This window comes from Muntiacus reevesi, chromosome 4 (assembly GCF_963930625.1).
Source record: "Muntiacus reevesi chromosome 4, mMunRee1.1, whole genome shotgun sequence".
In the NCBI taxonomy this organism is placed as follows: domain Eukaryota; kingdom Metazoa; phylum Chordata; class Mammalia; order Artiodactyla; family Cervidae; genus Muntiacus; species Muntiacus reevesi.
This window is the reverse complement of record NC_089252.1, coordinates 153042818-153063590: the sequence shown is the minus strand read 5'-3', so window position 1 is coordinate 153063590 and position 20773 is coordinate 153042818.

Sequence of the window (20773 nt, the reverse complement as noted above, 5' to 3'; positions counted from 1 at the left end):
GAGGGAAGCACATCTTTCAAAAGAAAATATGTAGCTTGAAAGTTTTCTGAAGTGAAACATTCCCTTCTGTAGAGTATATGTTAGGTTTGTCTACTATATCCTGATACCTGAATAAAAATCCTCACCTGGACCAACATAGCTGTATGACCCAAGTCATGAATCAAGTAGAACTTGGTCTGTAAGTGGAGCAGAGCTCACAATACTGTCTCACATATTAACTCGTTATTTTACCCCCAGTTCCTACCTTCACATTCTGCTCAAAAAGAGGAAGAAATGTAATCCAAATGATCATGTTTGCTGCTTTTTAGAGAGAGTAGTGCAGTCAGTTTATAGATACAGGAGTTAGTTGACCCTGGACATAGGTTTTTTGGTCATTAAAATTGTGTGCAAGATGGTCTGGGTCATCGGTTCAATCTCCACTTATGTCCAGTTATCTTTAACAATATGCAGATAACCTGTTCCATGGCCTAACGGGCTTTGTGATGAGGTAATTGTATGATTCTGTCTTGTTGATTTGAGAATATAGGAATGTTCTCTTAATTCCATTCCAATGAAGGTATAGGCAACTCTGTCTTTATTCTTGTTTTTGACAGCTTAATCTTTTTCTTTTGGGTTTAAGTAATAGCATTCCTCCTAAAAGGTAAACATAATTTTGAAGCCATCAAATATTAGACTACCACCAACCCTCAAATTATTTCGAAGGATTTTTTTCCTAAACAAATGTGAGGGAGTGCAACTCTGGAGAAGTAAGCTGGGGTGAAGACATAGGAGGCAGGAACAAATATAGTACAGTCTCTACAGAGGGAAGCAGAGGTTACCTTGTGGGGCCAGGAGAAGCAGTGGGACCTTGGTTTTTCTGATTACAGAAAGATACAAATTTTACAAGATAGAGCACAGAAGAATGTCAAGGGGAGAGACGCCCAGCTCTGCTTTCCTTTCCTTTTACCTGCTGTGTCATTGGGTGACACTGGCTGGAAAGAGAATCAAGGAAGGAAGATGGGTAGCTCAAAGAGTATCACCATCACCACGGAAGAGAAATACTGAAAGAAGCAGGACTTAGGTCAAGAAACGTAAAATAAAAGTGTTTAGAACACAATATCTCAGATATTATAGATTGTATAATATACCCATCCTTGTTCCTAGAGCATAATAATCATTCATTGAAAATCCTCCTTTTCTTCCTCTCACTTCTTTCTCCTTCTCCTTCTTTCTGTTTTCATTGTTGTTTTTGTTACTTATTCTCATTATTTCCTCCTGCGTTTACTTCTCACTGCTACTGTACAGATCTTACCCAAACATTAAGGTCATTTCTCTAGTATTTAAATTCTATCTCCTTCGCTGATCTTTCTCTAATCCTAACCCACACTGACCTCCTGTTTTGGGATTAACACTTAGTTGCCCACTATCTTAAATTGTTCCTTGTTATTTCAAGCATTTAGTATTATTTAATCTTGGTAGTTGAGCAAGGTGAGAGATAGTTTAAGTGCTGAAACCATATCCCTATTTGTTTCTCTGTATTCACTAGGATAATTATAACAATGCTGAGTATATAGAATCTCTAGAAAACTGTTTTTCAAATAAATTCCATGTATTTAATCAATACTGTTTGATTGGTTGTTTTCCCTCTGCATGATTAGAAAAACATATACATTACTATACTGTGATGATAAAGAAGAAGTGGATTTATTCACATTCATAATTTACTTGGCAAACTCATATTTGTGCCCTGCCAAGTTGAAACCTATCCTTTATTTACTGTTTTGTCCAAAACAAATAGAAACAAATGAACAAAGGAAAGTATCCAGAAGAGGAGAAAAATACAAGCAACAACATCAAAAATCACAAAACATAATAAGAAAAATTCAAACATTCATGAAATGAATAAAAATAGTACATTTATAAGATCAACACAGATAATTGAGTATGGATTGCAACTGGGAAAGAATGACTTAGTCAAGGTTGTGTTTATTATCCTGGAATTGAAGCAAATATTTGAAATGAATTAATAATGGATAGAGCTACATCTGAGTTTTTTCCACATAATCTATTTTAGATCAAGAGTACTTTGTGGCAAGAACATGAAATCAGTTGAGACCAGCTGACCTTTGCAAAGAATTGTGGCTGGTTAACTTCATAGTTCACTTCATATTGTATTTGAGACATGAAAGAAAAATCTTACAGTTCCCATCTGCTGAATTATCCCCCATCCCCTCCTTAAAAAGTCATACAGAAAACCACTTTGCCACAAAGCGCTAGAGTGGAAGATGCATACAAATAACCTACTCTGTCATATTCAAACATTGAAGCAGCCATTTTAACTCTTGAGTAATTCAGGCAAACAAGAAGACAATATGATTATATATGATTAAATATGCAGCAGAATCTTTATTTCTTTTTCCTTTAGATTAAAACATTTTTTTTTCTGACTGCCCTCATAGTTTGTCAAATCAGCTTGAAATTAATTACATAAGGAATGACAAATTTTTTTATTTTTGGTCTGTGTTAAGGATCTAACTACCGCAACGTATTTGATAAGATATGCTAAAACATACCCATCCAGATTCATTTATAGCTTCTCTTTGGTTAAAAATAAACTTCTAAATGCTTGATAGCGGAATTCTTCCAAGCACTGGTATAGCCATAACTCTTGATTGCTGAGTCGTATGGATGTCCCCAAAGCTGAAAAAACACAAAAAGAACTGTTTAGAGAGCCCTTTCTTCCTCCATCTGGTTCTGTTTCTCAGTGATCCCCAGGCAAAAACGTAGCTGGAAGAACATTAACACCAGTATATTCCAAATAGTTGCCTAGATGAAATAGTTTATGGAAACTCTACCTCCAGGATGTTCCATTCACATGGTAGAGTTTGGGCTTGGCGTTGTGCAACGTGCTTTAATGTCTGCATCTGTGCATACTTCTTTGCGTTGTGAAGTTGTTCTGTCTCTAAGTGTTCTGCCCCATTGTACCTGTGGGAATGTGCCTACCACTTGTCTCTATAAGACAAAATTATCTTTTTGTCATGCTTATTTTTCATCTAATGTAAATATTGCCCTCTCGCTAAGAATCTTTATTCCCATTTTCATTTTCCTTGCAGGTCTCGCCTAAACTGACCTTGAGTAGGTGGGCTTGTATGAGAACTGGCTTTCCTTTGTACTCCACTTCTTGATCAATGAACCAGGTGTGTGAGCGACTATGGTGTAAACTAAGCAGAACATTTTATTTTATTTTACTTTATATTTACATGTTTCTATTTCCACAAGATAACATAACAGTTGGAATTGAAGGAACTTGCACTTTGAAGCACCTCCCATTTTTATCACTTTAAAGCCATTATTTTCCTCCACATGACCTTCCTTAGAACATCACTGCTCTTGTCTACCACACCCTATAATTTATTTCAAGTTATATAAATGATTTGGCACAAAATTTCCCTTTCCATGTGCTCTGCAATCTTCTTCAACAACTTCAAAACTTACACTTTTGACCTTGAAGATTCCTTGATTTGATTCCTTTCCATTCCTGATTCTATGGACCTGTAGATCCTTTTTTGCTGAGTCACTCAGCCTGAACTTTGTCAGTCCAAGACAATATTTTTCTTTCCAAGTTCTTTAATTCAGCACTTAACTGTTTCAACTAGCTTCTTTACCTGCCTCTTTCCCTCATTTAATCCAACTTTTATTCTCAGTTCTCTTTGGCACCAGTACATAGTCAAATGGTGACTCTTGTCTCCCTTTTCTGAGCCAGTCTTGTATTCACAGTCAACTTTTTCGGTTGGCCTCTCTGATTCTTCTTTCTGCCCATCTTATCAACTCTCAACCCTAGATAACCACTACCAGTTGTTTTCCCTGCCTTTTAAATTAAATTAAATTAAATTTTATTTTATTTTTGAGTCTACAGAATGTTTTCAATGTTCCTTAATGTTGAAAATTTGCATCTTAACTCAGCTTTAGCAACCAATTTAGAAGTATTGTTTCCTTTCACCTCCCAATACTGTCATGAGACCCCACTACTTTAGGACGAAGTACACATCAGATCTGCCTACTTTTTCAACTCAATCTTTATTCTCCTATGTCTCTTTCTCCTCCACTTTTCTCCAATTAAACTTCATCTCTCGGAATTCTGGACTCTAAACATGACCAGTGTTTTTAGGATATTACTATCACAAGGATCTGCTTTTTGTCTAACATCTTCACTTTATACCAATCTGTAGACACATGTGTTTGAAATAAAAACAAAAGCAAAACCAAGGCTCATTCACTTAGCAAATATTTATTGAACTGCTGCTCTACTTAGGCACTTTTGTAGGTGTTTGGGATTCAAGGAAATAAGATTCAGTGTACAGAGAATTTTGTGTGCATTTTCTTTTTAAAATACCAGTTAAAATTCTTTATTTTCTTCAAAAACTTTTCAAATGTCCTAAATTCACTTCCTCTCCTTTTATTCTAACCATTCCCATAGAAGTCGCTTATGTCTGGCTTTGCTTTCATTGATACCCTTCTCTCAAGTATTAAGATAAAATGATGACTTTTTTGTCTTTTTAGAAGATCTTTTCTCTGTTCTCATTCTCTTTGTTCACTTCACTTTGTCTTCTATTCTGTTTTCCATTTTTCTGGTTCTCCTTTCATGTCTCAGACTTCTTATCTCCTCTCTCACTTTAAGTCTGATTTTCCTTTAAAGTGTCACAAATCCTATAATATTTTCTCTTTATTCACTCTATCAAGGGTTGAGAGTGAGAAATCTTTATATTGATATGTGTTAACGATTTCTCACTGTCACTCCTTTGTCCTGCTCCTAAAATTATATCTCAACTCCTAAAGTTATACTCCTAAAGTACCTCCTCTGCAGCCTATAATTGAAATGGCCTATCTGGTGTTTCTGTTTGAATCTCCTGCCACACCTCAAATTCAACATGATCATAGATGTGATATAGATTTGAGGCATTGAATTATGGAAGGACAGGAATCCTAACTGGGATGAGGGCACACAGAAAGCTAACTTTTCTATAAAGTCAGCCCCAGCAACATCAGTGGGAAATGTCCCAAAGGCATTAGTCCATTAGATATGGTCATTTTCAGGTAAGGACAAATCAGTGGGTCTAAAACATTATCAGCAGCAGTTTGGGGAAAGGGTAGATGTGCAAAAGCGGTTTATACTTAACAAGCCCTCAGTTCATAGTTGGATATATGGAAAATATAAGATAAATATAGACAGATGAGCAAGCAAGAAACATGGGAAGCATTATGGATACAACTATTAGGTAGAATTCCTGGGAGGGTCCTAGAATAAAAAGCAAAGTCACAGAACAGACTAAATATAGACTGATGGTCACGGCAAAAACCTAGGTATATGGATGGTGACATTTGGACTCCATAGTGCTGGGAAGAAAGAGAAGGGGTCAGGAGAAAGTGTCTTTTAGCTGAATGACACCAGGGGATACCAGGTTAGCTTCTGATACCTACATAGTAAGAGCCAAGTTGTTGATAAACTTCCCGTGCTATTGCAATTTCTGTTTTACTGAACATCTCTTAAGTATTGACACTATCAACCACACATTAAATCTTTAGTGTTGATTGTGTTAACATCAATGAGGGGGCTCTTTCAGGACTCTTCTGTATTTTCCTAAGTATTTCTTGGTCTTCCTTGTGCAGTGCTCCTCTTTTTGTATTCCCAAATATTGGTTGTTTCCTTGGGTTTCTGTCTTTGGTCTTCTGACAGTCTATCTTTACTTTCCTTGGATTAAATTCATTCATCTTCTTGATTTCAACTACTACTGTATCCTGTTTCTTTGTAATCAGGTTTACATTTCTCACTTGATCTTTGGACTCACATATTTAACTACCTTCCAGTTTAGTCCATTGAGAAGTCTTACTCATCATGTACAAATACAACATGTTCAAAGTGGATTTGAATTTTCTCCCTCTCTCCAAACCCACTCTTTCTTCTGATGTTTCCTGTATTAATTAATTGCAACATTATTCATTTATTACTCCAGCCAGAAACTGAGTCATCCTAAGTCACTTCCTCTCCCTTATCTCCCACATACAATCTGCCAGCCAATCCTACCAATTTTATCTTATAATTATTTCTCAATCTCTTATACTCTCCCAGTTCAGTCCATCATAATTGTGTACCTGGAATATTTCCCTAACCAAATTTCTGCTCTTCTTGGTTGCTAACTGGCTTCTCCACATTACATTGCCCTTTAAACAATCTGGATACTGTATCTGAAATCCTCATCTGGCCAGGTCAATTTCCTACTTCTAACATTGCCATGGTTCCCCATTGTTTATTAAACCAACCTAAGCTTCTTAATACAGCTTAAAGACTTTTCATGAACTGGCTCCTGTCTGGGCTCTTCACATCATCTCCTTTTGGACCTTACCTTAAACTATTTGCCTAAAACTTACCTCAAGCTTTGTTTTTATCCACTTCTCATTTCCCAGACATGTACCTCCTCTTAAATCCATGATCATTTTCTCCAATCTTCTAGATCAATAAATACTCCTTTACTTTTCTTTACTTTTTTCACCAATAACTCATTTACTCACTGAATTTAATTACTTTTATGACAGAAAGTATCACTCAGATCTGGACCTTCCATTCTATTCCTCTTTTAATGTTTCTTCTCTGAACTATGAAAGCATCTTGATACTACTGGGTTTAGCTTTCTCAGTATTTGATGGCCACATTCTGTGTTGTGACCTTGGGTTTTCCTGAAAATATTTCTAAAATTATTGAACATTTATGGAGGAAAAGAACATATTACAATTATCTTTATATCTATCTATTGAGAGATATATCACCACTGAATTCAAACTAAGTATTTGATTAATACATAATTATGAAAAGAAACAAGGAAAGCTATGACCAAACTAGACAGCATGTTAAAAAGCAGAGACATTGCTTTGTCAACAAAGGTCCATCTAGTCAAGGCTATGGTTTTTCCATTAGCAATGTATGGATGTGAGAATTAAACTATAAAGCTGAGCTCCTCTGTCCTTGGAATTTCCCAGACAAGGATACTGGAGCGGGTTGTTATTTCCTTCTCCAGGGGATTTTCCTGACCCAGGGATTGAACCCATGTCTCTGGCATTGCAGGCAGATTCTTTACCAAGCCACCTTGGTAAAGGTGAGCCACCTGGGAAGCCCAGATAGATAGTTAGAAGTAGATAAATACACGGTCATCATCAGTCTGCCAAATTTATGGACATGCGGTAACACTTATTTCCCTGCAAGTTTTTTGGTGGCATAAAGTACTAGCATAGCATAAGGATGAAATGTCATTTTCTTCCTTCTAACAAAGAATCATGGAACATTTATTGTAAAATTTATTTTAAAATATTCATCTAAATAATCTCCATGTCATTCACACTCACCTCCTTGCCCACATTGTGCGGAGCAGAAGATGTTTTGAAGTTATCTAGGGTTTTATGAAACAGATAAGCAGCTGACGCCACAAAATTTGGGAGAAAACTCAAAGAGAATCTTTCTTTCTGGTGTTTCCTATTTTTGATGTGACTAAAAATACTGTTAAAAAACAACTTTCTGGGAAGTAGTTCCCATGAAAGTTCTATTACTTTCCTTTTTCCTCCTGCCAATTCAGGGGAAAAAAAAAAAAAAGGATGCTCCAAATTCAAGTCTTAAATTGAAGCCCAATGAACAACTACATGCTTTTAATAATTCAGCAGCTTCATAAATGGTCCCTCAAGGCATGAACCTAACTGCCATGCATACTGTTAATGAGAATGGGAAACTTGGAAAGAGAATGGAGAGGTGAGCCTGCTTTGTAATCAAAGATGGTCTAAAGATGACCTCTGTTTCTCAGTTTAAGTAGCAATTATAAATAGCAACTACTTACTATGTTCAGAAGAAAGGTCTCTGCTTATTTTGTGGAAAGATACGGATAGCTTTCACTTTTGATCAGTTCATTTTGGGGGGCCTGCTTGTCACCATACCTCTTATTGGACATTGAATCATAAAGACTCATATTTCACTTTTTTACCAACCAGAGTCATTCATCTGGTGGCTTCCGCTCATATCCGACAGCTCATGCATAATCCGGATGTAGCACAAGACCAGCCATCCTTGGCCCTGCAGCCATCCTCTGTAAGTTGCATTTGCAGCAAGCACTGGGTCTAAAAGTGGAGACTGCCTTTAATGTTGGCAAGCTGATGATGGGGAAGAAAAAAGTGTCTGAGCTCTCAGAGAGGATAACCTTATCTCGAGTGTAAGTTTGTTTGGAATGGCAGCAGACAGTCTGAACAAAGGAATTCCTTCTATGGTGAAGACGCCTTGCTTTTTGAATTTTTCACTGAAGAACTGAATTGAAACAATGGTCTCTGGGGGAAGGAAACAGAGTCAAATCACACTTTAGATCACTGGCATTTAAATTAGGATTTTTATTTTTCCTGGCGACCCAAATTGTAGGTATATACCATTTTGATTCAATTATCTGCTTTCAACATTTTTCCCATACCACCAATTTTGGCGGTCTAGACAGTGTGGTTGCTCTCTGGTAAGTGGGCTTCTTTCTGGGAATTGATTTCTTTTGGATCATTGAAGAAGTCTCAGCAGACCTGGATAACTCTTCCCACACATTTCTTTTGCCAATATATTTCAATATCTATGAGGCCATAATAAATTAATACATCTGTATCATATTAATACTACATCAGGGCAAAGCAGCAGTAACATGATCCAACAGAAACATTGCTCACCCCCTAAGACTTTCACATGGCTCCACAGGACCACAACCATTACTGTCAACTCCAGCTCACAGACCTTATGTCTGTTTAAAGGCAAAATAGACAGTGTTCTGGGTGCCTCTGAGTCGTATAAACTGTCTTGTTCTCAACACCAACACTGCTGTCCAGAGATAAGGAAAGCAGACACTCAGACTAGTTACTCTGTGAGCTCTGTCTTTTTTTTTTTATAACCTTAAATATTCTCCTCTTTAGCATTATTAGTTTGTCATTCTCTGGATAATTGTTCATAAATCATTGCTTAAATTGCTCGTGACTCCAGTGTTTCTTGCCAAAAAGCCTTTCACTGAATATTAGATAGATTTTCCAAAATAGTTTACTCATACGATACTTGGATTTCAAATTTTCAAAATCATAGGAAAAAACATAAAGAAAAAAATTAAGGTTTTGCATAATAGCCAAGTTTGCTGGATATGATTTTTATTTTCCAAGTGCATAACACAGATGCATGAATCTTCACTGGGCCCTTTCTTTCTAACTGCACTCCTAAACATCTATTTCTTCTATTTAGTCTGGTCCAAGCATAGCATTTCTTTTTTATGGAAGTTCTTTTCCCAAAAGTTTCCAAAGAAAGAAATACCATAGCTTTGAGGGTTAATTAACTTTATTGTTTCATAAAGACTTTATAGGGACTAACCTAACTTTATGGTGCATTGGAAATCACTGTCCTGTGCTTATTGCCATCATAAATAAAAACCAAAAACAGCTGCTTACCTCTGCTTATTCTTTTTCACATCCTTGAAATATGTTGGTAGCTTTGCCCCTTCATATTTCTGCACTAAATAGACCCAGTTCCCGTGACCTGAGGTCAGAGAGACAATTTTCCAACCATTTAATCATTTTCATTGCTCTTCTTTGGATCTGCTCCAAATTCTCCTTCCTTGGGTAGACACCCCATGGTCAGAGTGTTGCAGTGTAGACTCCTAAACAGTGCTGACTAAACATGAGGTTACTTCCTTGGGGGCTCGTAGCATGAGCTTGATGTCATTCTATCCATGTGGCTACATCTAGCTTTATGCAATACCACCATGTGACAATCGAAACAGACTATTAAAAGAAAGTTTGCAATACGATTCACCATAGGAGAACTTCTAGAAAAATAATATATTTCAAATAGCATTTATTTTCAAAATCTATGTTTCTACAACTGTAATTACTAAGAACATGATGTGAAATGAAGTACACAATATCCATTTATTTATTCATTCATTTTTCTGTTTTTGGTTGTGCTGGGTCTTAGATACAACATGCGTCTTAGATCCCTGACCAGGGATCAAACCCATGCCCCCTGCATTGGGAGCAAGGAGTCTTAACCACTGGACCACCAGAGAAGTCCCCACTTATTCGTTCTTTCATTTATTCAAGAATGTTTGTCAAATATCCTGTATATTCTGATATCACTGGGGGTAGAAAAATGAATACCATACCTCATCCAACTTGGCTCTGTACCTTGAAGAGAGACAGGATAAGCAGTTTGGCCTTTGGAATAAGCCAGATCTGTTTGGAAACTGTGGTCCACCATTTACTAGCTGCAGATCATCAGCATATACTTACTTTCCTTAAACCTTAATTTCCCCATCTTTAAAATAAACATAATTTCTGTCTCAAGAGGGATGACAAAGTTTGAATAAGAAATACATATGACTAGAATGATAGCAACTTTTTGTTATTATTCCAGAGCCTTTCATATAGCAGACAATTTTGTTTACCGACTGAATTAGAAGAATAAACAAATAAGCAAAACATATTCAAAAACTAATTATTACAGGACAATAAAATAAGCATTGTAGCAAAATTATGAACAAAATCTCATGGGGGAACAGAGTAGCAAATTCTTAATAAGCCCACTTGTGGAGACTCCAGGAAATAATATTTAAATGGTGTAATTAAAGTCAAGTAGATGTTTAGTAGGTGGAAAATGCGGGGAAGGGCATTCCGTACAAAAGAAAGAACATGTGTAAAGGTGTTGAAACCCAAGTAAACATGGCAGGTTAAAGAATGTGAGAATTCAGGTGCATTCTGAATGGGAGGGTTAGATGAAGGGCTTTTGCACACGATGGGGCTGGAGAAGTAGGTTTGGGTAGAGATGAAAGTCACGAGTAAGATATTAGAATCTATTCTTCAGGTCATAGAGAGAAAGTGAGATTTCAAGCAGAAGAATGAGGTTCAAAGAGAATTTGGAAAAAATAAGTAGGAGTATAACTGACATGGGGCACCCCTCATAGCTCAGTTGGTAAAGAATCTGCCTGCAATGCAGGAGACCCAGGTTAAAGTCCTGGGTCAGGAAGATCCTCTGTAGAAGGAATAGTCTACCCACTCCAGTATTCTTGGGCTTCCCTGGAGGCTCAGCTGGTAAAGAATCCGCCTGCAATGTGGGAGACCTGGGTTCAACCCCTGGGATGGGAAGATCCCCTGGAGAAGGGAAAGGCTATCCACTCCTGTATTCTGGCCTGGAGAATTCCATGGACTGTATAGCCCATGAGGTCCCAAAGAGTAGGACACGACTGAAAGACTTTCACTTCACTTCAATTCACATAACTGGCAAAAGTATCAAGCATGCGATGGAAAGAAAAGAGACTGAAACAGAGATACCAGTATGATATGAAATCTGTTGATGTGATCCATGGATGAAAGAAGTACGGTCTGAATTAACAGTGGCAGCTGGATACGATGTGAATAGCAGTGAATCATGAGTTCGGGTTTAGTCAAGTAGTATAAGACTTGCTCTACAGTCTTGAAAATGAGGATCTGTGGCTTGGAAAAAAGGTTTGGAGCAGAAATAAACTTGGGGACTGTCAACCTACAGATAGCAATTGATTGAGAATGGATGTAGTCTCTTGTTGAGCTTGGGATCCTTTTTGGTTCCTATCTAATTTCCATCCCTAATGTATATCATACTTATAAAAATGATTTTCTGTAAAAATATAAATTACCTTAGAATAACCTCTTTGGTATAATTTAATAATATTTCTTTGTCCATCTGTCATTAATTCATTTAAAATTTAAGTGTTTCCAAGAGACTAGCCCCTTTACTAAAGATACACCTCTGTCTCCAGATCCATTTGCCTAAAGAAATCTGCCCCAGAATCAGGACTATATTGAGTGCACTTTTCCTTTCTTAAAGCATGAATGACAGGAATATTTAAGAATACTGGGCTCCATTACATAAGCAGGGAACTAAAATGGGAAGAAATGATTATGTCTTAAGATGTTATTAGAACAAAAATCATTGATTAAATATCCATTTGCAACCATTTGTAGCACACTATCACTCCAATTCTATTGCTTCTCAAATCCGAATCTATCCCAAGTCCACCTTCTTTGTCTTCCAAGTCACAGTAAAGTTATCATGTCTGACTGGGGAGTGTTGGATTGCTCTGTCAACATTGCCCTCCTCAACCTCAAATCCTTTTGTTAAGCAGTCATATGAAGAAAAAAAAGAAAAGAAACACAGAGCCACTGAAAGACAGAAGCTCTTGGCATCTGTCAGTCAGCTATAATCATGCATAGGATACTTTCAAATGACATAATTTCTATCTTATTGTTATAGAATATTTAGAGTATTAATTTTAGAAACCTATAAATTTCCTTGAATGTCTCTAATTTTAAAAATCTGTTTTCTAAGACTTTCTGGATTTTTTTTTTTTAATTTCAACTGTGATTGGAATTTTTTATAAAATGAGATCTTCTTATTCTTGTCCTACATCTTTTATTCTTTCTTTTTCTTTTTTCTTTTTTTCTTTTTCTTTTCTTTTCTTCTTTTTTTTTTTTTGCTTCTGAATAAACAAGGGACAAAACTTTGTTGCAATTAAAACATAAAGTTTTAAAGTGAAAGTCGCTCAGTCATGTCCGACTCCTTGGGATCCCATGGACTGTATTCACAGTCCAGAATTTACCAGGCCAGAATACTGGAGTGGGTAGCCTTTCCCTTTTCCAGGCAATCTTTCCAACCTAGGGATTGAATTCAGGTCTCCTACGTTGCAGGCAGATTCTTTACCAGCTGATCCACAAGGGAAGCCCAGTTCTAAGTTGTGTCTAAAAATTATCATTAAAAAAGTAAGTTAAAGATCTAACCTAATCAGGCAATAAGGAATCATTTTTTTATAGCAAACTGTCTTTCTAATATCCTATTGTTCCCATACTCTAAACACCCACAGTATCTGACATAGCAAGCTTTTTCTCATTGGAAAACATCCCATCACTTTAAGAATAATTCTTCGCATAATTAAAAGCATGTGTCGTGAGCTCCTTGACTGAAACTTGTTTGGAAATCATTTTCCATAATAAAATATATTTCTCTGGGTTTTCATCTCCTAGCAGCCTAGTGATTCATTTCTCCTAGCCTCATTCTCTGGTGGCTTAGGCAAAGAATCTGCCTGCAATGCGGGAGACCTGGGTACAACCCCTGGATTGGGAAGATCCCCTGGAGGAAGGCATGGCAGTCCACTCCAATATTCTTGCCTGGAGAATCCCTGTGGATGGAGGAGCCTGTGGGCTACAGTCCATGGGGTCAAACATGACTGAGAGATGAAGCACAGCACACAGTCTCCTTCTCAGCGGTAAGAGCTTGTTGCTGTTCAGTTGCTCAGTTGTGTCCAATTCTTTGCGACCCCAAGGACTGCAGCATGCTAGGCCTCCCTGTCCATCACCATCTCCTGGAGTTTGCTCAAACTCATGTCCATCGAGTTGGTGATACCATCCAATCATCTCATCCTCTGTTGTCCCCTTCTCCTCCTGTCTTCAATCTTTCCTAGCATCAAGGTCTTTTCAAATGAGACATCTCTTCACATAAGATGGCCAAAGTATTGGAGCTTCAGGTTCAGCATCAGTCCTTCCAATGAGTATTCAGGACTGATTCCCTTTAGGATTGACTGGTTTGGTCTCCTTGCAGTCCAAGGGACTCTCAGGAATCATTTCCAACACCACACTTCAAAAGCATCAATATTTTGGTGCTCAGTCTTCTTTATGGTCCAACTCTCACTTCCATATATGACTACTGGAAAAACCATAGCTTTGACTACACGGACCTTTTTGGAAAAGTAATGACTCTGTTTTTTAACTAGGTAAGAACTAGCTAAAACTATAAGTGAATTATTGTGAATGTGTGTTTGGATGCCAACGCACCAACTTAGGGAAGGGAATGACTGCACAAAGAAGGGATTTCAAAGGTCATAGTTTCACACCCCTTGGATGAGTTTTCAAAAAACTAATTCATGAGACAAAGGATCATTGGCCACTTCTGAGTCAGTCCACAGAGGTGTACATGGACAGGTAGAATTGCTCATAGACCAGTGCTAGGTGTTTGGAATGCAGGCATGCTGAGGCTTCCAGCTTCTCATAGCTATCTTTTAGTTTATGCTTTCTACCATTTTGCTTTAAAGTAATTCAATTTGGATAGTTTTTAGTGGAGGGATTCTTTTTGTATGATACTTTCAGAAATAAATATATAATGAAACCCACAAAACTGGAAAGCAGAAAGTTTTATCTACCACAGAGAAGATTCTATCATTTCTCTTTCACTAGACTCTTCATTACAAAGAAATCAGATTTTTATCTGATTGACAAATTTAAGTATTCCTAATAAAATGACAGACTTTTAAAGGTTTTAAGTGACTTGATTTCATCTTTTTTTTTGGCAATTACATATACTCCTCATTGCATATTTTTAATCTCTTTTTAAAAAATCTTTGCAAAATTCTTTATTAACTTTAAATATATTCTTAATATAGAACACAGATACCAATAGTCATTTAAATTTTATATTTATAATTTCTTACTTTTTGTCCAAGCATTTTAGTAATCAAATGATTTAGCACAAGATGTTTCTGTGGATTAGCCCACATCTGTTTCATAAATCTAGAAAGATTCTTGAGAATTGTCCAATATTTTTATGGGAATAATAGAGTAAGTCCAAACCTTTTCTTATATATATGTCCGTGATATACATACATCATATATATATAATATTTATGATATATATAAATTCTTTTCTAGAGGAATCTTCTGTACCTAGCAAATGTTTATAATCAGGAATCTAAAAAAAGGTAATCAGAGAACTCAACAGTTAAATTTCACTAGTACTCAATAACCTATTTAGTTTACCCCAGGCCTGAATCAGTGAGATATAAGGAAAAAATCAGGGATTTTTAAGTAAAATAATCTGGGTTAAAATGATATCACTTATTTGGGAAATCTAAAATATAACATAAATGAACCTATCTACAAAACAGAAACTCACAGACATGGGGAATAGACTTGTAGTTGCAAAGAGGGTGGTGGGGAGAGGGAAGGATGGATTGGGAATTTGGGGTTAACAGATGCAAACTGTTGTATATAGAATGGATAAGCACCAAGGTTCTACTGTATAGTACAGGAAACTATATTCAATATCCTGTGATAAAACATAATGGAAAAGAATATAAAAAGAAATGTATGCATATTTATATATCTATATGTATAACTGAATGACTATTGTACAACAGAAACTAATGCAGCATTGTAAATCAACTATACTTCAATAAAAAATAAAATAAAAAAGACCTGGGTTAAATAGTCCAGATATGGTATTACTTATATTCATTTATCCATTAGTAAATATTTATTAAACACTTATTATGTGTTAGACTTTTTATTAAAGAATAGCATATCCTTATTATGTGTGTAGAAAATTACTTAGTAGAGAGCTTCAGCTTTTGAATCTGCAAAAAAGGGGAAATAATTGCTTTACAACAGGGCTGAGGAAGGACTGAATATAATAGTGTAGCACAGTCTGCCACAGTCAACACGTACATGGAAATGTTCTAGGTCAAAACATAAAGAGAAAGTGGTTGAAGTTGAACTTTGGAGTCATGGTCAAGTATATCTTCACAATAAATAAAAGAAAGGTAGCAGAGGAATGAGAAGAACACAGCAGGATTGTCCCAGGGAACTTTGGACAGATTTGTGTTCAAATCTTAACCTATCTGATTATTTTTTTGAGTGACTGTGTAGGTTCTCTTTGAGACCCAGTTACTCCCCATATGATTACTCCCCATTATATTACTCCCCATATGATTGTTGAATTAAATGTGATGATAGTTGTAATAAATCTAGCACAATTGATGGCAGTAATTATTATTGTTGTTGTTACTATTCTTATTAATAAGGATTTCTTGAAAATTGTAAGTATGTTATTGCCATCTGGCCTTTCTCATCATGTTTTTCCTAAGTCAATAATGAAATGACAAATGGAGTCATAAAATTGCATGGAAATCCCAGCAGTCCATCTCTAATGAAAATTATTTTCCAGAAAATTCTTCCTTTGTAAGAAGAAAAGTAGCTTTGAGAACACTCCCTGATCAAAACTACTGTCTATTGAATATGGATGTGGTTTCATACTTAGACTAAAAGCTGGGTCTCTAGGTAGAAAAATAATCAGCACTTTTCTACTTAAGATTTCATAGGCTTTCTTTGAACAAGTTCATGGTATCTAAACTAAAGGAAATGTTATTTCCTCTGAGTTAAGAAAGAAACCAATACGTTCTTTAACTTTATCTTCTTAATCGTTACTTGTCCATCTATTCATATTTTAAACTCAGTTTAGAAAAGAACTGTTTATTTTCCTATGTCAGCATTCTGGTCTTTCTCATGTGTGCATTCCTTATCCACAGAAAATGATAGAAAATCCTCCATGTGAAAGGTTTAGTGAAAGTAACAGCACCAACATTCTTTTATCTGTGATGATGGAAAGATAATCCACATGTGAAAGCACTTGGTGCTTCAGCTTATTTTGAGTGACAGAAGCATAATAGAATCCCCTAAGCATTAACATTCTACAATAACACAGCGTTGTCATCCTTTGTCTGATCCTGGCTCATACAAATCTCACTTGGTGTTTCAAACTCCTAACAAAAACTGGAGAAATACACCTCAAAGCTATTATGTAGAAAGAGATTAGGTATAGCTCTAAATCTTTAAACAAACCCTTAATGATACAAAAGTCCTATTTATATACTTCTCATGGGATGTTTATAGATGAGATGAAAATTATGAATCTAGATCTCATGAGCAATTTGCATGCCTAAATCCTGTATATATTTTGCCTCTCACAGCATTAGCCTTTTCTGTCCGTTCTTGGCATTTGATGTTTTGGTTCCTTGATGTTATCCTGCAAACCATTTTAAGAAGGGTGAGAGGAAAATTCCATATCCATTTGAATTTAGAATTAAGGGCATTGTGTAATAGTCCATTCTTTCCTGATTTTTAATTTTTAAAACAAAGCTATTACCTGTTTATCAGGTATGACAATTCTTTGGCAATTTTTGAGATAGGTGGAACTTGCCAGCCATTTTCTCCCACTTCTCTTTTGGTGCCGCCTTCTAGGAGCTGAGATCTCCCGTACTGTTCTCTGGTTGTCTTGAACTTTGATCAGAGGCCTCTGGACTCTGGACTTACCTTTCTAGCCTTGAACGTTATTCTTCTTCCTTTGTATCCTTTGAATCTTAGCCATTTTGGGTCTCATTCTCCCAGCGTTCTACTCCTAGCCGTGGTCAGAGGGCAGCATGGTAGGAGCAGAAGGAGCACTGGGCTGGAAATAAGAGACTGAAGTCACAGATCTGGTCAGGACTTGTGGTGTGCTCACCTGTGCTAAGCACTGTTTTAAGTACCTGTCGTGGGATAACATTCAGTTCTTATAAATAGGCCTATGTTTATGTGTGTCCTATGAAAGCAAGCACAATCGGGTTAAATCACAGCTAGCAAGAAGAGGAACTAGGATTCTAGTCCAAGTGGTCTGACTGTGGAGTCTGTGTTTAGTAACTCTACTACTGTGCCAATAATTCACCCTGTGAACTTCTCTTGCTCTCTCAAGTAGGGGAGTTTAGACAATAGCAAAGATCACTTTCCACTATAAAACTATAGTTCTAAGGAAGAACTCAGTTGAGCCAAACAAATTACATTTAAGGCTAGACCTACAAGTGCTTTTTGTTTGCTAGCATTAAATACTATTGATTATGGTAATAGTCTTTTCTTGTATTTCCATCAAAGGGTATGCAATTGACAATTAATGCCTGGACATATAAATAAGTAACTATACATCTAAACACATGCAATGTAATGTAACATGTTAACAAGATACCCTCTTGTCACTCAATATCCATTTTTCCTTTATTTATTTTTAAAAGATTGATGATTTTATTTTGAACTGCAAAGAACACAGCTAAAAGGTAATGTCCCAGCCTTCTTTGGTCTAATGCCCATATATTCTGACCAGGGTGAATGTGTTGAGTGGAAGTGCTTGATGCATTCTCAGTGAAAGCTGTTTAAAGATACCTGACATATGGGAGGAAAGCTTTTAGTCCTCGATCCTTCCTCTTTCTTTCTGTATAGAAGGCAACCACCTTGGACTGTGAGCTGATCACAAGGACAGAAACATGAACTAGGATGAGAGAGTGGGAATACAGGAAGAAGCTGGATGATTAAGATACCTCAGCCTGGAAACCTTATTTCTTAAATTCTTTTACATGAGAGAAATAAATTTTTGTTTTGGGTGAGTCATAAATATTTTGGCTTTTCAGTATATGCAACAAAATAGAATTTGAAATGATACAAGAGTTAGCTATAGAACTCTACAGAAAAATAATACCAATGACATGGAGAAGATGCATTTGGAAGGTATCGGGTTGGCCAAAAGGTTTGTTTGCTTTTTTTCTCTAAGATGGCTCTAGTAGTGTTTAGGTGCCCTTAACTTCATTCAAAATAATTTTGTTAGATTATGATGTGACAGTTATATCAGCAGTCATTTTTTAAACACAACCTTGGTGAAGTTTATCAAAATGAATTAATTTTTGTGTAGCCATTTTAATATTGAAGATAAAAGAAGAAAGCAACATTTTTGGCATATTATGCTTTATTATCTCAAAAAAGGTAAAAATGCAACTGAAAAGCAAAAAAAAAAAAAAAGATTTGTGCAACATATTGAAAAGGTGCTGTGACCAATCGAATGTGTCAAAAGTGGTTTGCAAAGTTTCACACTGGAGATTTCTCGCTGGACAATGTCCCACTGTCAAGTAGACCAGTTGAAGTTGATAGTGGTCAAGTCAAGACACTGAGAACAATCAACATTATACCATGCAAGAGATTATCGGCATTCTCAAAATATCCAAATCAAGCATTGAAAATCACTTGTACTGCCTTGGTTATGTTAATCACTTTGATGTTTGGGTTCTACATAAGTCAAATTAAAAAAAAAAAAATCTTGACTGCATTTCCACATGTGACTCTCTACTTAAATGAAATGAGAAGTTACCATTTTTAAAACAAATTGATGGGCAATACACACTGAGGAATCCAGGTCTGAAAGAGACACATGCACCCCAATGTTCATTGCAGCACTGTTTATAATAGCCAGGACATGGAAGCAACCTAGATGCCCATCAGCAGATGAATGGATAAGCAAGCTGTGGTACATATACACTATGGAATATTACTCAGCCATTAAAAAGAATTCATTTGAATCAGTTCTAAAGAGATGGATGAAACTGGAGCCCATTATACAGAGTGAAGTAAGCCAGAAAGATAAAGAACATTACAGTATACTAACATATATATACGGAATTTAGATAGATGGTAGCGATAACCCTATATGCAAAACAGAAAAAGAGACACAGAACAGACTTTTGAACTCTGGGGGAGAACGTGAGGGTGGGATGTTTTGAAAGAACAGCATGTATATTATCTATGGTAAAACAGACCACCAGCCTAGGTGGGATGCATGAGTCAAGTGCTCGGGCCTGGTGCACTGGGAGGACCCTGAGGAGTCGGGTAGAGAGGGAGGTGGGAGGGGGGATCGGGATGGGGAATACGTGTAACTATATGGCTGATTCATGTCAATGTATGACAAAACCCACTGAAATGTTGTGAAGTGATTGGCCTCCAACTAATAAAATAATATTAAAAAAAAAAAGAAAAGTGGATACTGTACAATGATGTGGAATGGAAGAGATTGTGGGGCAGCAAAATGAACCACCACCAACCACACCAAAGGCTGGTCTTCATTCAATGAAGGTGATGTTTTGTAGATGGTGGGTTTGGGAGGGAGTCCTCTGCTATGAGCTCCTTCCAGAGAACCAAATGATTAAGTACTCCTCCCAATTAGACCAACTGAAAGCAACACTTGGTGAAAAGTATCCAGAATTAGTCAACAGAAAATGCATAATATTCCATCAGGATAAGGCAAGACTCCATGTTTCTTTGGTGATGAGGCAAGAATCATTAAAGCTTGGTTGGGAAGTTCTGGTTCATCTACCATAATCACCAGACATTGGATCTTTGGATGCCCATTTATTTCAGTCTTTATAAAATACCCTTAATGGAAAATATTTCAGTTCTTTAAAGACAGTCAAAAAGCACCCAGAACAGTCATTTGCTAAAAAAGATGAAAAGTTTTGGGAAGGTGAAATTATGAAGTTGCCTGAAAAATGGCAGAAGGTAGTGGAACAAAAGAGCTTCCCTGGTGGCTCAGTGGTAAAGAATCCACCTGCCAATGCAGGAAATGGGGGTTTGATCCCTGGGTTTGGAAGATTCTCTAGAGAAGGAAAAGGCAACCTACTCCAGTATTCATGCCTGGGAAATCCCATGGACAGAGGATCCTGGCAGGCTAGAATCCATGGGGGTTGCAAAAAGTTTGGACACAACTTAGCGACTAAACAACAAAGTGGAATAAAACAGTGAATACATTGTTCAATAAACTTGTTGGTGAGAATGAAAAATGTATCTTTTTTTTTCATTTATTTTTATCAGTTGGAAGCTAATTACTTTACAATATTGTAGTGAGTTTAGTCATACATTGACATGAATCAGCCATGGATTTACATGTATTCCCCATCCCGATCCCCCCTCCTACCTCCCTCTCTACCTGATCCCTCTGGGTCTTCCCAGTGCACCAGGCCCGAGCACTTGTCTCATGCATCCAACCTGGGCTGGTGATCTATTTCACTATAGATAATATACATGTTTCGATGCTGTTCTCTTGAAA